The 17,940-nt window shown below is 35.0% G+C and overlaps 1 pseudogene; it reads right to left on the minus strand.

The window, feature by feature from the left end:
• LOC107689319 (uncharacterized) overlaps positions 1-17,940 on the minus strand; it is a 35,476-nt pseudogene that overhangs the window by 1,131 nt on the left and 16,405 nt on the right.

Here is a 17,940-nt window from a genome sequence, read left to right on the forward strand (position 1 = left end):
CACACACACAGTTTTAGGACTCTGAGTATTGTTCTACACTACAGCTTGTTAAGTTTAAGAACTGCCTATTTAGACAGGAACATTTTTTATATGCAGTTTAAGGACGGTTGTGAGGAAAATGATTAATTAAAATAAGGATCAAATAAAATTCCATGTGAATACTGAAAAATAGCAGATTGTAAAAATAATAAGCTCTGATTATTTTTAGATAAAAAAAACATATTACCAAATAAAAATGTTTGGGGTCAGTAATTAAAAAAAACAACAAATTAATACTTTTATTTAGCAGGGATGCATTAAATTGATCAAAAGTGACAGCAAAGGCATTTATAATGTTAGAAAAGATTCAAGAAAATACTGCTATTTTGAATTTTCTATACATCAAAGAATCCTGGGGAAAAAAATGTATCACAGTTTCCACAAAAATATTAAGCAGCAAAACTGCTTTAATCATTGATTAATGATTTGAAAAGTAAGTTTGTTGAGCAGCAAATTAGAATGATTTCTGAAGGATCATGTGACATTGAAGACTGGAGTAATGATGCTGAAAATTTTATTTGGGTTAAACTGTTCTGGAACAGTGTTGTAAATACAACTTGTACAACCAAATACAACCACTGATTTCTAGTCATGTCCTCTTTTGGAAGGCCAAACAAAGTTGTTTTGCTTTCACAATGAAACAGCGTCACACGGCTGCGTTGAGTGAGCGGAGGCCGGAGGCCTAGAGTCGGCGGATTCGATGAAGGAGCGTCCGGCGGGCTTGTGGCAACCACATATGACGACCCCGGGCTGGACTCCGCTTCATCCACGGTGAAAGCCGATCCGGCAAACCACAGCACAAAGTTGATGTATTTCCTCAGCGACCAGCACGGATCAGCTCTAGGCATGACGAAGCGTGGTTTTTAGGTAGGCGTGGTTGACTCTTAACTTTTATAAAGAATATCTTATTTGAGACTTTAGTCTTTGCAACTTTACAGATCTTCTTTATGCACCAAGAGCTTGTAACACTCCAAAGAGAAAGGAAAAATTTAAATCGCATCATATGACCCCTTTAACTAGTTGGTTATTAGCATGCCTATTATTAACATATTGGCTGTCTATTAGTACTTATGAAGCACATATTCTGCATGACCATATTCTACATCCCTAATTCAAACCAATACCTAACCTTAACAACTACCTTACTAACTATTATTAAGCAGCAAATTAGGAGTTTACTGAGGCAAAAGTCGTACTTAATGGTTTGTTATGAGCGAGAATTGGACCTTAAAAGTGTGACCTAAATTACATTTTAAAATATATTCAAATAGAAAATAATTATTTTAAATTGTAATAATATTTCACAATATTGCTGTTTTTACTGTATTTTTGACCAAATAAATTCAGCCTTGGTGAGCATAAGAGACTTTTTTCAAAAACATTAAACAATCTTACAGCTAACGATTTCAGTGTGCAGTTTGCATCAGATGGTCGATGAGTGGATTTGTGGGAGGTCTGACTACATGCTGTAAGAGACTGAGACTAGCACGTGTATCACTGTCTGGATTTGTTGAGGATAAAGACAACTTTGTTATCTTTTCCCCAACTCTACATTCATCATCTTGACAAAAGCCCTCCACAGAGATATCAGCCAGTATCATCAGATGTAATTAAGTGCAGACGACATCGAAAGTCGGCCTGATGTACAAATCTCCATGTAAAGCGATTAATCATTATTGGCATATTAATATCAGGATGTTTTGAAGTTGGAACATAATAACCTTTCTATATATATGCTAATGAAATCAAGAAACACAATATACTCTGTAGTCAGCTTTTGGCCTTGCTCTCTCATGACATGCTGTATGATGATTAATGTGACCTTCAGTATTCATAGGAGAATTAGTGATATCTGCGTACTACCAAATTAGTTGCTATAAGGTTATCATTCTCAAGCTTGAAATACAAAAAAAAAAAAAGATAATTAAAAACATAACCCTAAATAAATTATAAAAGTTGGTTAAGTTTTTGTCTCTACAAAGAATAAGAAATAGGGAAAAAATTACATGGAAAATGGTAATATGAATTCTTCATGCAAAAATCCTTAACTGACATATACCCTTACTCATCAAAAGTTTGTAATAATATTTTTTTGTTTGTTTGTTTCTTACAGAAGTCTCTTATGCTCACCAAGGCTGCATTAATTTGCTCAAAAATACAGTAAAAACAGGAATATTGTGAAATATTATTACAATTTAAAATAACTATTTTTTATTTGAATATACTTTATACTTCATAAAAATATTTCTGTGATGTAAAGCAGATTTTCCAGCATTAATTGAAATAGACATTGAAACAGAAATCTTTTGCAATATTATAGATGTCTTTAATGTCACATTTGATTAATTTAATGCATCCCTGCTAAATAAAAGTATTAATTTCTTGAGCAGCAAATCAGCATATTAGAATGATTTCTGAAGGATCATGTGACACTGAAATTTAGCTTTGAGCTTGCATCACAGGAATAAATGACATTTTAAAATGAATTAAAATAGAAAACAATTATTTTAAATTGTAATAATATTTCACAGTATTGCTGCTATTACAGTATTTTGATCAAATAAAGGCAGCACTGAGCATAAAGACTTCTTTCAAAAACAACAAAAAGATCATAATTATTCCAAACCTTTGACCGGTAGTGTATAAGTGGACTTCAGGGGACATAATGGTACTCAAATGTAGAATATTGTTCTTTTAATAAAATGTGGCAGTGAACACTAACACCTTGCGTAAGGTCCCTCTCGGCTGATTGGAACTGTCTGAGAGAGCAGTACAAGTTGGCTCTGTTATAGTAGACATGTGCAGACAGCATGTTGAGGCAGAAAGACTCACTGAAATCCTGCAGGGATGCTGGGACCTTCCGCAGCAGAGCGTGAGTGATGGCTCGGTTCAGGATGGCAGACTCATCTGAGGGATCCAGCTCAAAAGCTCGGCTGTAGTACTTACATGCCTGTGTCGCAGAAAAAATGAGACCCACTATATATCTCAGCAGCTCTCGTCTAGAGAGTCAGTAGTGAATTCCCTCTGGTTTTACCTGCTCAAACTGTCCATTGTAAAAGAAGAGGTTGGCAGCGTTGAAGTAAGCAAGGGCATATCCCGGGTTGAGGCTGAAAGCGGTCTGGTAGTTCTTCATGGCACTAGCTTTATCCCTCATTAACTGTTGGATCAGACCTCGGTTTGTAAAGAGCTGCTCTGCATGAGGGTTACACTAAAAAGGGCAAAGACAAGAGATATTATAGGAATAATTCACTAAAAAAATGAAAAATTCTGTTTCATTGCATGGAAAAGAGTGACCAAGACATATTCTGTAAAAAACATACTAACTAACTGAATAAATAAATATATTCTGTTAAAAAAAATTGGAGGTTGGTAAGATTTGTTAATGTTTTTGAAATAAGTCTCGTATGCTCACCAAGGTTGCAATTATTTAATCAAAAATACAATAAAGGCAGTAATATTGTAAAATATTACCACAATTTAAAATAATTGTTTTCTATTTGAACATATTTTAAATATAATTTATTCCTGTGATGCAAAGCTGAATTTTCAGCATCATTACTCCAGTCTTCAGTGTCACATGACCCTTCAGAAATCATTCTAATATGCTGATTTGCTGCTCAAGAAACATTTCTTATTATTATCAATGTTGAAAACAGCGCTGGTTTGTATTTTGTAGAAACTGTGATACATTTTTGTTCATAATAATAATTTCAGATAAACAGCATTTATTTGAAACAGAAACATTTTATAACCTTATAATTGATCACTTTTGATCAATTAAATTCATCCATGCTAAATAAAAGTATACATTTCTTTAAAAAATCTTCACTGACAACCTTTATAGCAGTGTTTATATCTTGCAGAGCTGCAAACATGTTGCCCATCTGTAGGCTGGTGACAGCTCTGCCTTCATACGCCGGCCAGCATTTAGGGTTCACCTCTACAGCCACAGTGAACTGATTCCAGGCTCTCTGGAAGAATCCCAAAACCTGCCATAGAGGACAAGATATCGACATGGATTAGTGGAAATCAATAGACTTGAGAGGCAACAGGCTGTAGAGACAGAGATAATGAGGGCCAGGATGAATACCAAAAGCAATCAGATACATCCTTGCTTGTTTCCTACTGTTGGCCGGATTTTTGTGGTTTGTCTCTGGGCATTGGCCTTTAGTACTTCTACATTTAATACACAAGAAAGGTTTCTTTTTAAAAAGAAAATTGAGCAACAAAGTCAGAGACAGTGCATAGAAACATACCAGACAAACAAAAGTCTTGAACAGAGAATGTAGAAATTAAGAATACCAAGGTTAACAAGGTTAAGATTTATATTTAGAATAGATCATTTCTTGTTTCCTACACTTCAAGCATTTAAAGAGACCACTTAAATTTTTGTAATGCAAAATATTTGAGTAGTTCTGTAATTGAGTAATTCTAAAATAACTAATGGTGTTGTCAAGAATTTATTGTCAGTTATGATTACTTTCTTGTGATTTAGTTTCCTTCCCATAACAGACATATTTTGGATGCACTGGTTGCCTGCTGAGATTATTATGTACATTACAGGACAACATTTTATAATAAAGTGATTTATGTATGACATGAAATCACAATAGGCAACAGATAGAACAGGACAAGATTTCAATTTCAGACTTGTCCATGCCATCCAGCATATTAATTGTTGAGTAGAGGATATTGTTGCAACTGAGAAGATACAAATATTGATGCCTTAAATACTGAAGCTTATTTCCAACACAGAATCAGAAAATAAAAAAGGTAATTGTGAATTTTTATCTCACAATTCTGACTTTCTTTTCCTCACAATTCTTAGTGAAAAAGTCTCGCAATTGCGAGATATAAGCTTGTTATTCTGAGAGGAAAAGTCGCAGATGCATTTTTTTTATTCTGTTGAGGAAACAAGCTTGTTTTGCCAATGAATACAAAAAAAAATAAAAAGCTAACTGTGACTTTTCACCACATAATTCTGACTTTTCTTCTCAAAAGTGCGAGTTCAAAATTCACAAAAAGACTTTTCTTCTCAGAATTGCAAGAAAAAATATTCAGAATTGTGAGATAAAAAGTTTTTTTTTTTTTTTTGTGGCAGAAATAAGCTTCCATACAAATACAGCTGCAACAAAAGCCATTTATAATACAGCAGTACTGTGCAAACTTTCTATGTTACCCATACAAAAAAAATCGCAAAAAAAAAATCTCTCTAATATCTCTGTTGGGTCCCCTAGCCATCAATGAGATTAAATAGAGACTGTTTAAATCTCCTGTTTCTTAGATGTTTCTACTGAGGGGGAAAAAAACAGTAATCTTGTATGTGTCTCCTTCTAAAGATTCAGAAGAGATCACAACTGTGCTCATTTTTGCCAGGATACAAAAGTCTGCTGTCAAAATTCAGTGACATTTCACATCAAATTCTCCCAAAACCAAATTATCAGAGGTAGTATGCTATCCACATTCATTTGAGCGTTTTTTTACATTTTTGTTTTAACATTTTTATTTCTCTGAAGGAAGATTAAGAAGGATGTGGATACTTAAATGAAGCATTTGGGAACTTCTCTAAGCTATGAAAAGTTAAACGTTATAAGTTATGCTATGAAAGATCAACCTGAGAGAAATAAGAAGCAAGACAATTATTTTTATGCTACCTGTAAGCTGTATGCCAGGCTAATGCGGGCACTTGAACAGAGTGGATTGAGATAGACTTGACTTGACTTGACTTGATAATCCATGAGAACATTGCCTCTACCCACATGGGAATCTTGCAAGAAGGGATCAAGTCTTAAAGCTTGGCTGTATGCATCCACAGCTTCCTGTAACTAGCCGAGGCTTGAAAACAGACAAAGTAAGTAGACTATTACACTCAGTGATGTGTCCTAATTCTGTTTGCACATGAATATTAGTTGTCTGCTTAATTATGAACTTTGCCTTGAACACTGTGTAAAAACGTCCTCTCTCTCTTGCTTTTGAACACTGAATTACAAGCTGTGCACCATTCCCAGTGTGAGCATTGAATTCACCCAGAAGTCACAGTTTAAAAAAGAAAAAAATACCCTTCAGTTATTGTGAAGAGCCATTTATTTGAAAGTGCTCCTTTTTAAGAAATGAAAATGTGCAAATGTCGACTTCTATGGATCTGAAAGCATTCTGTTCTTTTGTAAATGATAGTTCAGAGAGCAATGTGTCTCATCAGTGAGCTACTAAGATATTTCATATGATATAGTCCATGTAAAGAGATGAGAAGTCCTGTCTGTCATAGGCTGTTAATCTGATATAAGTCAGTCTGAGCACATTCTGGAAGCACAGCACAGTGTTGATCAATAAAAATAACAGATACGCTTTGAATGCACCAGTTAAATGTAGATTTGCACGATAAGCAGCACAGTTCACAGTGAGCTTATAACTATTCATAAATGTCATACAAGGTTTCAGGACACCATTAATAATGTAGTCTTTAGAGTGTTCTTCCACTCAAACTCATGCTTTCCATTAACTATCATCCAAAAGTTTGGGGTCAGTAAGTTTTTTCTTTTTTCTTTTGAACACTCTTATTCAGAAATGATGGATTAATCAAAAGTGACAGAAAAGACATTTATAATGTTACAAAAGATTTCTATTTCAAATAAATTCTTTTGAACTTTATATTCACCAAAGTATCCTGAAAATATGTTTCACGACTTAAACATAGTAAAAAAAAATATGAATACAACTTTGAATGGTAGTGTGTATATTCTAAGCTTCTTGTGGCAAAAGACATAATTACTCACAATTTATTTATAATTTCATAATTCAGGCATAATGTAGTTTTACATGTTTACCCTCTTAATAAACATGATTTTTCTTTTGCAGTTGTGTCTTTTTACAACTTTACATAAACAGGCATAATTTCATTTTTATTTTATTTATTTTTAAATAATTTTGTATTTTAACATGACAAACTCTTTTATTTTAAAGACTCAAGAAAAATAGATTTTCTATAATATAGATTGATACTATATGAATCACCTCTTTACAGTGGTGCATTCTGTATTTCACAATAAAAAGCAGAATGAAAACTCAACTAAATTCAATGAATTCCTAGTTCAAGAAATTCTCAGTGAATAAAATCACATGACCTGCCATGATGGTGTCTCAGAGGGCTAAAGCCTTGATCTTTTATTTTAATCACTAAAGCAGTTTAACATGCTGTAGAGCAGTTTTTATGACCCCACTGCTGAGTGAAAATGGTTCTCAGCTTAAGCATGGAAATTTAGCACTATGAAATGGTCAATCAATACGCAATAATAACTCAAAATAAATGCACATCTGTGGTGAATAACTCCCAGTGCATGATAAAGTATTACATCTTCTGGTTGTTTCTGTGCTGCAGCCTTAAAGTCCAACAACAAAACACAATCATTTTCACTAACATTATTTTCACTACTACTGCTTTTATAATAATGCTACTAAAGTCAACTTAACAAAAAATGACTCTGTTTACATTTAAATCGGTTCACATTATTCTAAAACTTTATTGTTATATTTAATGGCTACTCTGACATTCCAATCAATTCCCAAGGGATAAACTTACGTTACAACATTTTTTTTATCTCCAAAATACTTTACGTCAACTTATGGACGTAAAACTATGTTGTAAATGACATTTCATGTTGGCTTTGAAAACAAGAATAGAGAAATATGAAAAACCTCACTATGAATCAAACATCATGATGAATATGCTTTCAAAATCCTTGAGACAAACGCATTACAGGTCTGATGCAATCAATGCTTCTTATTTTCTTTCTTTATAACTGTGGCCTACCTGAAGGGCACTGTCATAGTCATTCAGCTCCACATAGAGAAGGCCACTGTTTATCAACACTTTCAGCTCAAGCTCCGTCTTACAGCCCAAGAGCAGCGTAGTGCTGTAGTCTCTGAGAGCCTTGAAGATTAAAGAGAAATAATGCAGAGGAAGAGAACAACTATGCATTAAAATGCAAATGCAGAAGTGCAATTGTTATGAAAAATCATCCTGCATACGTCCTTGTATACGTTTCTGTATATATGATCCTGCATGCATTGCTGATTTGAAAAAGCGGATGCAAAGCGGGGAAATTAAAAGAAACGTCACCAGCTCATAATCCCGCAGCTCATGAAAACATACGCCGCGGTTGTAGTAAGCAAATGAACAGGCACTGTCCAATTGGATCGCCATTGTCAGATCCTCCACTGCACTCTTGTATGCCTAAAACAAGATAAGTGCTCAGCATTTCTCTCGAATATCATAGAGCGTATCAGCCTCAAGTGACAGGTAATTATGCTCAAAACTGTGCTATTTTTTTACTGACTTTCAAATTTCAATTTAAGAGCTCTTTTATACAAGTATGCTCTGACACTCTTGGGCTGGATCCTGATAGCTTCATTACAGTCGAGTCCAGCCTTTGCATATCGTCCTTGAGCCCCATAAAGGGCAGCTCGGCTTAGATGCACCTTGAAAAAAAAATGAAAAACATGTTTTAAATCTGAACCTAATGTTCAGACAGACCATGCACTGATCTAGAATCAAGGTGTACCTGATAGAGGTTAAAGTGGAGTCTTGTAGATGCACGCGGCACAGTCCGCACACCAGTGGTGAGCCTCAGCATGGTCTAGGTTCATGTTCACAGCGCTGTTAAAAGCATCCAAAGCCTGGAGGAGGAGAGAGTCTTCACTCTGCTGTATTAAAAAAAGGTGATGAGAGAATAGGGACAGATATGGTTGTGTTTCCATCTGTTTGGATTTTAACTATCACATCTTATGAACGTAATAAAATGCTACATCCTTTTTATCGTTTATTGAACCACAAATAATGATATTCAGAAACATGTTTTAAAAAAGTGAAGAGGGTACATTTTTAATTGGTTTAATGTTGACTTTATTATTCAATTAATTACTTGTAACAAAAGCATTTGTTTCATGTTGCATATGCCAATAAGACAGAAGACCTCCGCAGCCTCTTTTGAAGTATTGAGTTTAGTTTTATTGGTACCAAGAAGTGACAGGGCATTTCTGAAACTCTCCACCGCTTCCTGTGTATGACACAATATAAACCATGGAAAACTTGCAGCATTAATAGGTCATAATACTGCCTACGAACAGACAAAAAGATGCTTTATAAGAGGTAATGAAATGTACAGAATGCTGACAGAAAGCAGACTTATCCATTGCATTCAAGGTATACATTTTATAAGTTATATCCATGCATTTCCTGGGAATCAAACCCATGACCTTGGCGTTGCTAGCGCCATGCTCAAATGTTTGAACTATAGTAGTAATACGGTTTCTCATTAAATTCTAAATGAGACAGCAAGACAGCAAGATGGTTGAACAATGGTTCAGCAAGACAAAACATAAAAATAGCCATTGCACACACACCTGAAAGCATATTTCATTTAAATTCTGTATTAATGTGCCAAGTTGCGATAAAATAAAAAAACTTTGAATGTAACAAACTACATTAAAACATAGTGTGATTTTTTTTCATTAAATATTTTTTTTTATTTAAAACAAAAATTAAGATCATACTATCGAAAAATAATCTGCTGTGTACACTACTGTTCAAAAGTTTGGTAAAAATTTTTTATAATAAATTAATACTTTTATTCAACAAAGATGCATTAAACTGATCAAAAGTGACAACAGTGCATATATTTTGGTATAATTTATGTTTTATAAAAAATGTATAAAATACATATTTTATGAAAAAAAAAAAAAATCACACACAAATTTTAAGCAGCACAATAGATTTCAACATTGATAATAAAAAGAAATGTTTCTTGAGCAGCAAATCAGCATATTAGATCGTGTGACACTGAAGACTGGAGTAATGATGCGGAAAATTCAGCTTTGATCACAGCAATAAATTAAATATTAAAATATATTAAAATAGAAAACAGCTATTTTAAATTGTAATAATATTTCACAATATTACTGTTTTACAGTATTTTTGATACAAAAAAGATTCAAAATCAAATGTTTGAACAGTAGTAACTGTAAAAACTCTAATGCACAGCCTCTAGTTTATCACTTTGGTGTATTTCTAAAACTGCTGAAAAAAGTAATACTAATAATGACTTGTTTGTGTTGGTGTCTTTGGAGAAGTCTGTTTGGTGTTTTGCCGGCTTAGTTCTGCCAGACAGAGCTTGACTAAGATACACCCTGCATGAGTCTCAGACTCACTGTGAACCTGTTCTCCCTCATCAGCGTCCTCCCGAGAAGAATGAGGTGTGGAGGAGAAGTACACATATCGACCGCTTTCTCGAGACAGGCGATGGCATTGGCATCGTTCCCCAGGAACGACTGGACGACAGCTTGCTGGACCGGTGATAAACCCAGAACTGTGACAGAAAGGAGGAGAGGTTTACAGCTGGGTCTAGTTGTTGTTATGGCAACATAAACCACATTTTCCTGCAAGGTTTACTTCACCTTCAGTTGGGCCAGGTGGCCTAACAAAATTTAATGATGCTCATTAAAAGATGGGCAGCGATAAGGGCTGAGATATTTCAGGAACTGAAAGTATGCTTGCAATTTGCTGGAGAATAAAATTAAACCTGTTTTCATTTCTGCTGCGTACCGTATACAGAGGGTAGCCAGGTCAAACTGTTTCATTTCATACAAGTACTTCCCTCTAAAAACAGGACACAAAAATTGAAAGAACTTTTCTCTATAGCAGAGATTCACCAATTAAAAACAATAAGGGTTTTTTTTTATAGCCTGTTGTCATGGACTTAAGTCAAGGTTAGATTTTTAAATTAAGACAAATGAGGGACAGGAGTAAATTCCTTTCAGCAGGTTGCACTGGTTTAAGGTTTTAGATCATGTCTAATTTCCACAGCCCATGGTTTCCTTTATTTTTTTTATAACAAATTTTTTTTCAACTGGAATTTCGGGAAGACATTCTCAATTAACAGTAAGACCTATTGAACTAACTGTACTTCTATCTTTCACAGTCTTGTGTCAGAATAAATATGGCGGTACTCTGAATCTGGTCCATAGAGGAAGCATTTTAGGTTTTTATCTCCTAAGAATCACACAGCAACTCAAGAATTAGAAAATAATAAAAGAATCAAGAACATGCAAATTTGTACGTTCAAATAACCTCATGATGTGCAGATCATTAGCGTCTGGCTTTATATGTATGGCTCGAGTCAAATCCTTCACCGCTCTAAACAGATCACTGTTTAGTTAGTTTTATAAAAATCTACATTAAAATAATAAAATATTTAATAAAATAATAAAAAATCTCAAATGAACACGGACAAGACATGCCATTATCCATAGTATTAATTTGAAAATTAAAAATGAAATAATCAGTTATAACTGATGAGTCCAAGTGGTTAAATGACCAAAGGAAATAGGACCAAAAGAAAAGCATAGTCAAATAAAATCACCAAATGCTTTTTTTTAAATGATCACAGACATATATTTAAAAATATATACATAAATGTAGCAAAACATATTTATAACAATTAATATTAAATACATCTAACAATAAATTTTGCTGGATTTATATGTATATATATTTTAAATTCTTTATATTTACTTAAATTTACTTTAAGTAATTTAAATATTTCAGTATTTCCCCTGCAAGTGAAATTGTAAGTGTGGTTGTTTAGAAAAGTAATAACACACCTCCTCAACAAGCCGCATGATTTAAAGTATTATTTATTACTGTAGCACAAACAGGGTTTGGGGTTTCTTTAAATTGCTAACCACAACTATAGATCTTAGTCGGCTTAGATGCCATATTGAATTTAACAGATGAAAATGAGGCTGTGAGGGATACACTTAAAGTCTTTACAATGTAATTTTCATGTAATTTTCACAATTCACAACTTTCAGAACTGTTTTATGTAGTTTTTATCAACTTTTTTTTTCTGAAAAGATATTTTGTCAGCTGATCAATCATTTTGTTGTTAAACAACAGTACAGTCTGTTGAATGCACTGTACTTCTATTCCTCAAAGCCTCGTTTTCATTCTTGCCAAAAATGAAATATGGTGATACCCTGATTAAGATCTATACACAATGGTAAGTTTTATTTTAAATACATTGATAACACATTCCTTCATCTTTTTATGTGGCACTCCAAATCATCCATATAACATTCGCTTACGTTGTAGTAGGCTCTGGCCCGGCATACGTAGGCTTTTACATAGGTGGGATCCTCCTTCCGTCCTTTACTGAACTTTTTGATAGCCTCATAATGTCGGTCCATATTCAGCATACAGATCAGTCCCAAACTGACGTGGGCAACAGCCGCAAATCTGCTGTGACTTTAGAGAGGTGCACACAGAGAGAAGAGATGATGACTCAGATACGATTTCATTGATTTGAAATAAGCTGCTCAGAGACTCTGTGTCACTTTTTACCAAGAATAGATTTTTGAAAAGTAACTTTCAAAGAGTTTCATGCTTCAATAAATGTATCATCAACTACGGCCTTCTGCACTGGTGCAACAAAAGAAAATGAAGGTCTTTTTGTCACAGAGTGGAGGAGGCTGGGACATCACCTGTCAAGTTTGATCACAGCTTCAAAGTCAGCCATAGCCTGCTGCCAGCGCCGAAGCGTCATGTAGACCAGACCGCGATGTAGGAATGCGCTCAGGTTTTCTGCACTGTCATCGATGAGAACTATAACACACACACATATACAGATAAATCATGGCTAATGAGAGGATCTGGCTTTGAAAGCATGTGATTTTACTTCTCAGCACATGCATATGCTCTCTGAGGATCTCCAATGTACCACTTTCATTATCTGTGTCTGGAACAAGTTGCAGTGTAGTTATTGTAATACAGTAGCTCAGAGTGCTGACATGAGCACTGTATGGCTCTACACAAAAGATCAAATTGATTTCTGCATTACTGCTTTACGTATCTAATTAATTACTGCAATACAGCATTAAATAGTTATCAGGAGTTGGCCATTGAGAATTAATACAGGAATTATCAATATTAAATCTAATTTACATTTACAAATGGCAAAAACAAATTCTGCTGATTTGCAAAAAAGGCCTAATGTTACCTATTTTGATGGTGCTGTGTTAAAAAAAAATCGACAAACATTTTCCATCACATACAGCTTTTTTTCACAAAATAAGAATGATTGTTCAAGTTAGCAGCTTCAAGTTGTCAGCTTTGATGCACTTATAAAAATAACAAAAGCAGTCAAAAGTTTTTTTAATTACACAAAGAAGTATTTAAAATCTATTATTTAACTTACAATCTGCAAGAAAAAAAGGGTTCATAATCATTCACACATGTGAAAAACAGAGAGAATAGAACAAATAGTTGTAACCTGGCTCAAAAGGAAGATAGGAATAATATTTGTGGCAATCTTCTGGTGATTAAGGGATAAAACAAGACGTCTTCACCTTACAAATGGTTGCAGAAAGCCAAAATGTTATGAAATGCATCATATTTTGTGAGAAAGTGTGACGTGCTAAAGCAAAACAGGCACCATTTTTGAAATTAACAGCCCAAAGAATTTGTAAGAAACAAGTATTTGATTTCATTCAGCAAATATGATGCAGGGCGGTGTAATTTATTTACATGAAATGAAATTCAAAGTGCTGCTAATATGTGGAACTTGCATCAACCCTGCATCAACGGGTGACTGGTTTGTGGCAGTATTTATCTTGCTTCATATACTGCAAAAGATTGTGTTGATAAAATTGCCTTAAAGTGCATTTTCTGCTGAGTATTTTCTGCATGGTTCATGTCGCAAAAATAGGCTTAGTGCCGAAGCTCTACTCATGCCTACACTCCCGTTATACAGCACCACTGTGCTTAGGTGGGCGGTGTGAAACACTTTACTGATGAAGCTGTTCAGTTTGCTGTAGACAACGCTGACAAAATATTCCTCCAATCTTCAGAAATTAAAGGAGCAGATTACAGCTGCTAAAATCATATAAGATAAGACTTGATGGCTCTTATTTGTTCTGCTGGCTGAGTAGTGATATAATAAACAACCTCATATGACCTGATTCAACAGATGCAGCTGCCTGCCATGAGATGTTATGAGAGTGGCCCCATTGATGGTACATAATTATGTGCGAAATGGCTTTCTTTAAAGATTTAGATCAAAGACATGGAGACATATTATGGAAAACACGATTTCCCTCCCCAGACCATTTATGCAATCTAAGCAAAAAAAAGGGTCATTCAGAAATCTGCATGTATATGACATCACAACTGAGCACATTAATAGCTGACTGCTAATATTTGGATATTATCAGTTTCCTAGAAGTCCTTAAGAAAAAAAAAACTGCTGACATACATTGATTGTATTGATTGAAGCTTGTTTCTACCACAGAATAAAAAAATAATAATAATAAAAGAGGTAAGAGGTAATTGTAACTTTTTATCTCACAATTCTGAATTTATATCTTACAATTTTTTTCTTCTTCTTGCAATTCTGAGTTCTACATCTATATATAATTGCGAGATATTAACTCAAATTTTTTTTTTCTCGTAATTCTGAAATACAAGCAGAAACAAGCTACTGAGGTCTCTCTCAGGAGGAAAAAACTGAGAAGCAGATGCAGTCCCATTGATGTCTAGAAGAAACGTTAAAGAGATATGAGGTATTAAAGATATTAAAGAGATCTTTGTTTCAGATTTTTTCTTTCCTTTGGGCTTCCTGAAGAAATCTTATGAAAAACACTCATGTGTAACTTTTGAATTGATTGTTGAACAACCGTGACTGAACCATCTGTCTAATCATCCTGCTTTTCAACAGAAAGTGTCAGACCTCAACATATTACTTAAAAATTCCCATGGGCATCAGTCTTCCTCAAGCCCCTCAAAATGTTAGCAAAGTACTGTATCTTTATATAGAGAAACTGTGAAAATTGCACGTTTTCATGTGTTATATCAAACATGTGCGTGTTACCAGATGTGCTGAGATCCCTTAAGGCCATGTGAGGCATTATCTCCCTCAACAGACACCCTCTGTGGTAAAACTCCAACCAGCTACTGGGATCCAAGTGCACAGCCAGAGAAAAGTCCTCGATAGACTTCTCAAACCGACCCAGCTTGGAATAGATCCTTCCTCTGTATGTTCTGCCATGAGCGGAAAAACTATAATTGGATTTACACATCAGCGTAGATGTAATGTAATTATATTTAGTGGAAATCAAACACTGAGCATGCTGAATGAGATATATAAACCTCATAATAATCCTGACCTGGCTGTAGCATTCCCAGGTTCTTGCTTCAGAAGTAAGGAGAAGTCTTCCAGGGCCTACATCCATTTGGAGCTGTTGAAGTGCTGTATTCCATGGATCATCATTGCATCGGTCCTTGTAAAGTCGATGGTGAAGGTCTAGGGGTCAAAAAGGATTTATGTTTAAAATCTTCCATGTTCCATGTAAATTGAGGCAATCACTGAGGCAATGATTAAGCAACAGTCTTGTATAATCAGCATTATCAGCAGTCATTTGTGAACTCAAACAGATCTTGGATTTATATTTAGAGTGCATGATGTGCCTGCCAACTGTGCTCTGCTCAGATAAGCTTTGAAAACTAACTAATTCTGTCCACTAAAATTAATACAAGCTAAATAAAGTGGTTAAAGAGTGCAAAAATAACACCTAGCAAACACTAATTCAGAATGCCTTCTTGCAGTGCTTGCAATGCCAAAAATGTACAGATTCCATTCAAACATGCTTTTTTTTTGTGCCAAAAATAGATCAATTTAGTTTTTTTTATACAAATCCATTTCCCACCTTCTCTCTGACCCTTAGAGTTAAACGGACCATTAAGTGACTCGTTTTTGCTTCTGTGCTTTTAAGAAACGTCCCCTTCACATGTGAAATGAGAAACTGCACTTTGCGGTTCTCTCGCCCAGGATGATTTTAACTCACCAACAGCCTCTTTGCAATGCCTGTATCACACTCTGACAGGTTCACAAAAAATTCATGCTGAAATGTGCTGCATAAACTGGCAATATCAGACTGCAGAAAGGATATGCAGGGGCTACACACAGCAAGGAACAATTTTTCCACATTTAACTCTTATCTGTAATTCTGTTAATTATAATACATTTTAACTGAACAGCACCTTTCATATATTATGCAGCTCAAACTGCTTCACAGGTCAGAATATAAAAAGCATAAGAAGTAGAAATCAATCAATAAAACAGTAACAAGCAGCCAAGAGCAAAAATGTGGAAGAGGAATTGACAATTAATGTTCAAAATCTACCTGATTTAAACAGAGTAAGTAATTTTGACGTAGCTAACTGTGATTAGTCTATTACACATCGCCTTGCAAGCACGTTTGCTTCTGGAAAGCAAATCTATTTAGATTGTTTCATAGGGCTCACTTTTGCATAGTCCTTCATGGCCAGCAGTATCTAGCCCATCTTTTCATACATCTTTGCCCTCTTAAATTAGATCTCTGCATCATCTTGCTTGACTTTGATGGCTTGGGTGTAGCTGAATGCCAGTGTGGTTTCCCTCTTTGTTTGTAGATTTCTGCTCTAGACATGAAGGTGTCTGGAACACAATTGGCATCAGTCATGAGCTTCTACTGTACACTTTGTTCTGAAAAAGTTTTGGGCACCAGAAATATAATAATTTACTTTTACATGAGCATTTTACATTCTCTCTGACCTTAAAGCTGACCTTAACTTTTTTTGGTTAAAAATGATCCGAAATCAATATTTGAGCAAGTACATAACCAGCCAGTGTTCAAAACTTTCGCCTTACTTTTTCGTAAGATTCACAACGGTTGGCTTATAATGTGGTATGGGTAGGTTTTCACGGGAAATTCAAGCCTGCTGCCGCGTCATTACGTCACGTCTGTAAACATAAAGAATTTGTCCCGGCTACTAGGCTATCGCATGTGAGGATCTTGCAGGTGGCCGATCATTTGTAGCCTTTTCTCACAGCAGCTAGAATAATTAAATGTATCATTTTGATGGCGGATTGTAATCCAGAAAGGACTATGTGTTTATGAAACACATGTGAATTAAATTAAATTATATTGCAGTTTTAAATGTGCTTCTGATTACAGATAGCCTGGGATTACACAAGATTTGTATTTTAAAGACAAGTTTGAAGGGAGCATAATTTGCTTTTTGAGTTCAATTAATTTTTTAATATGAAATTCGAATAGTATGACAATTAGAGAATACTGTACAGAAATTGAAATCTACATGCTAATACACACTATACTCATAGTCACGCAATGCTGATGTTGTTAACATTAATAATTTGAGAATAAAGTATAACAATAATAATAATTTGCATATGAGCTAACCGGTCTTTAGATTAAATCACCATTGGTAGCATGATTTATTGTAATGCTTTTTTCCTCAGTTGGTCAGAACAAACGTGGCAGACTTGTTACTTGTTCAAATGACAATATACGGTGAAAATTCTTATTTGGGTCATATACTACCAAGATGTAGGCTAGAATATGTGATTGCAAAGTACAGTAAATATACACACCGGTGCGGTGACTGACAGCCACACATTCACCTCAAAACATTAGATTCATCTGCGCTGGAGTTGTAATATTATATAATGTTGTGCGCTATCTGTCACGCCCACTGAAGGTTCGTCAGTAGATCACACGTGCTCTGATAGCGCTGAAGTGAACTAACCCTGGAACATAACCTGCTCTGGTTATCTTCGGAGAGCAAGTTACTATGGTTACTTACATACCCTGAAAGTAACCTCCGATTTTGGAACCGAAAGCTGAGGTTATCCGCTTGCTTATCCTTAAACATACCCGGGTATGTCACATAACCTGCTTTTTGGAATACCCCCCGGTGCGGTGACTGACTGCCACACACACATACTCCTCAAAACATTAGATTAATCTGCACTGGAGCCGTGCCAGCGCACAACCCACGCAAGGAAGATAATT

This window comes from Sinocyclocheilus anshuiensis, unplaced genomic scaffold (assembly GCF_001515605.1).
Source record: "Sinocyclocheilus anshuiensis isolate Anshui unplaced genomic scaffold, SAMN03320099.WGS_v1.1 scaffold1006, whole genome shotgun sequence".
NCBI lineage: Eukaryota > Metazoa > Chordata > Actinopteri > Cypriniformes > Cyprinidae > Sinocyclocheilus > Sinocyclocheilus anshuiensis.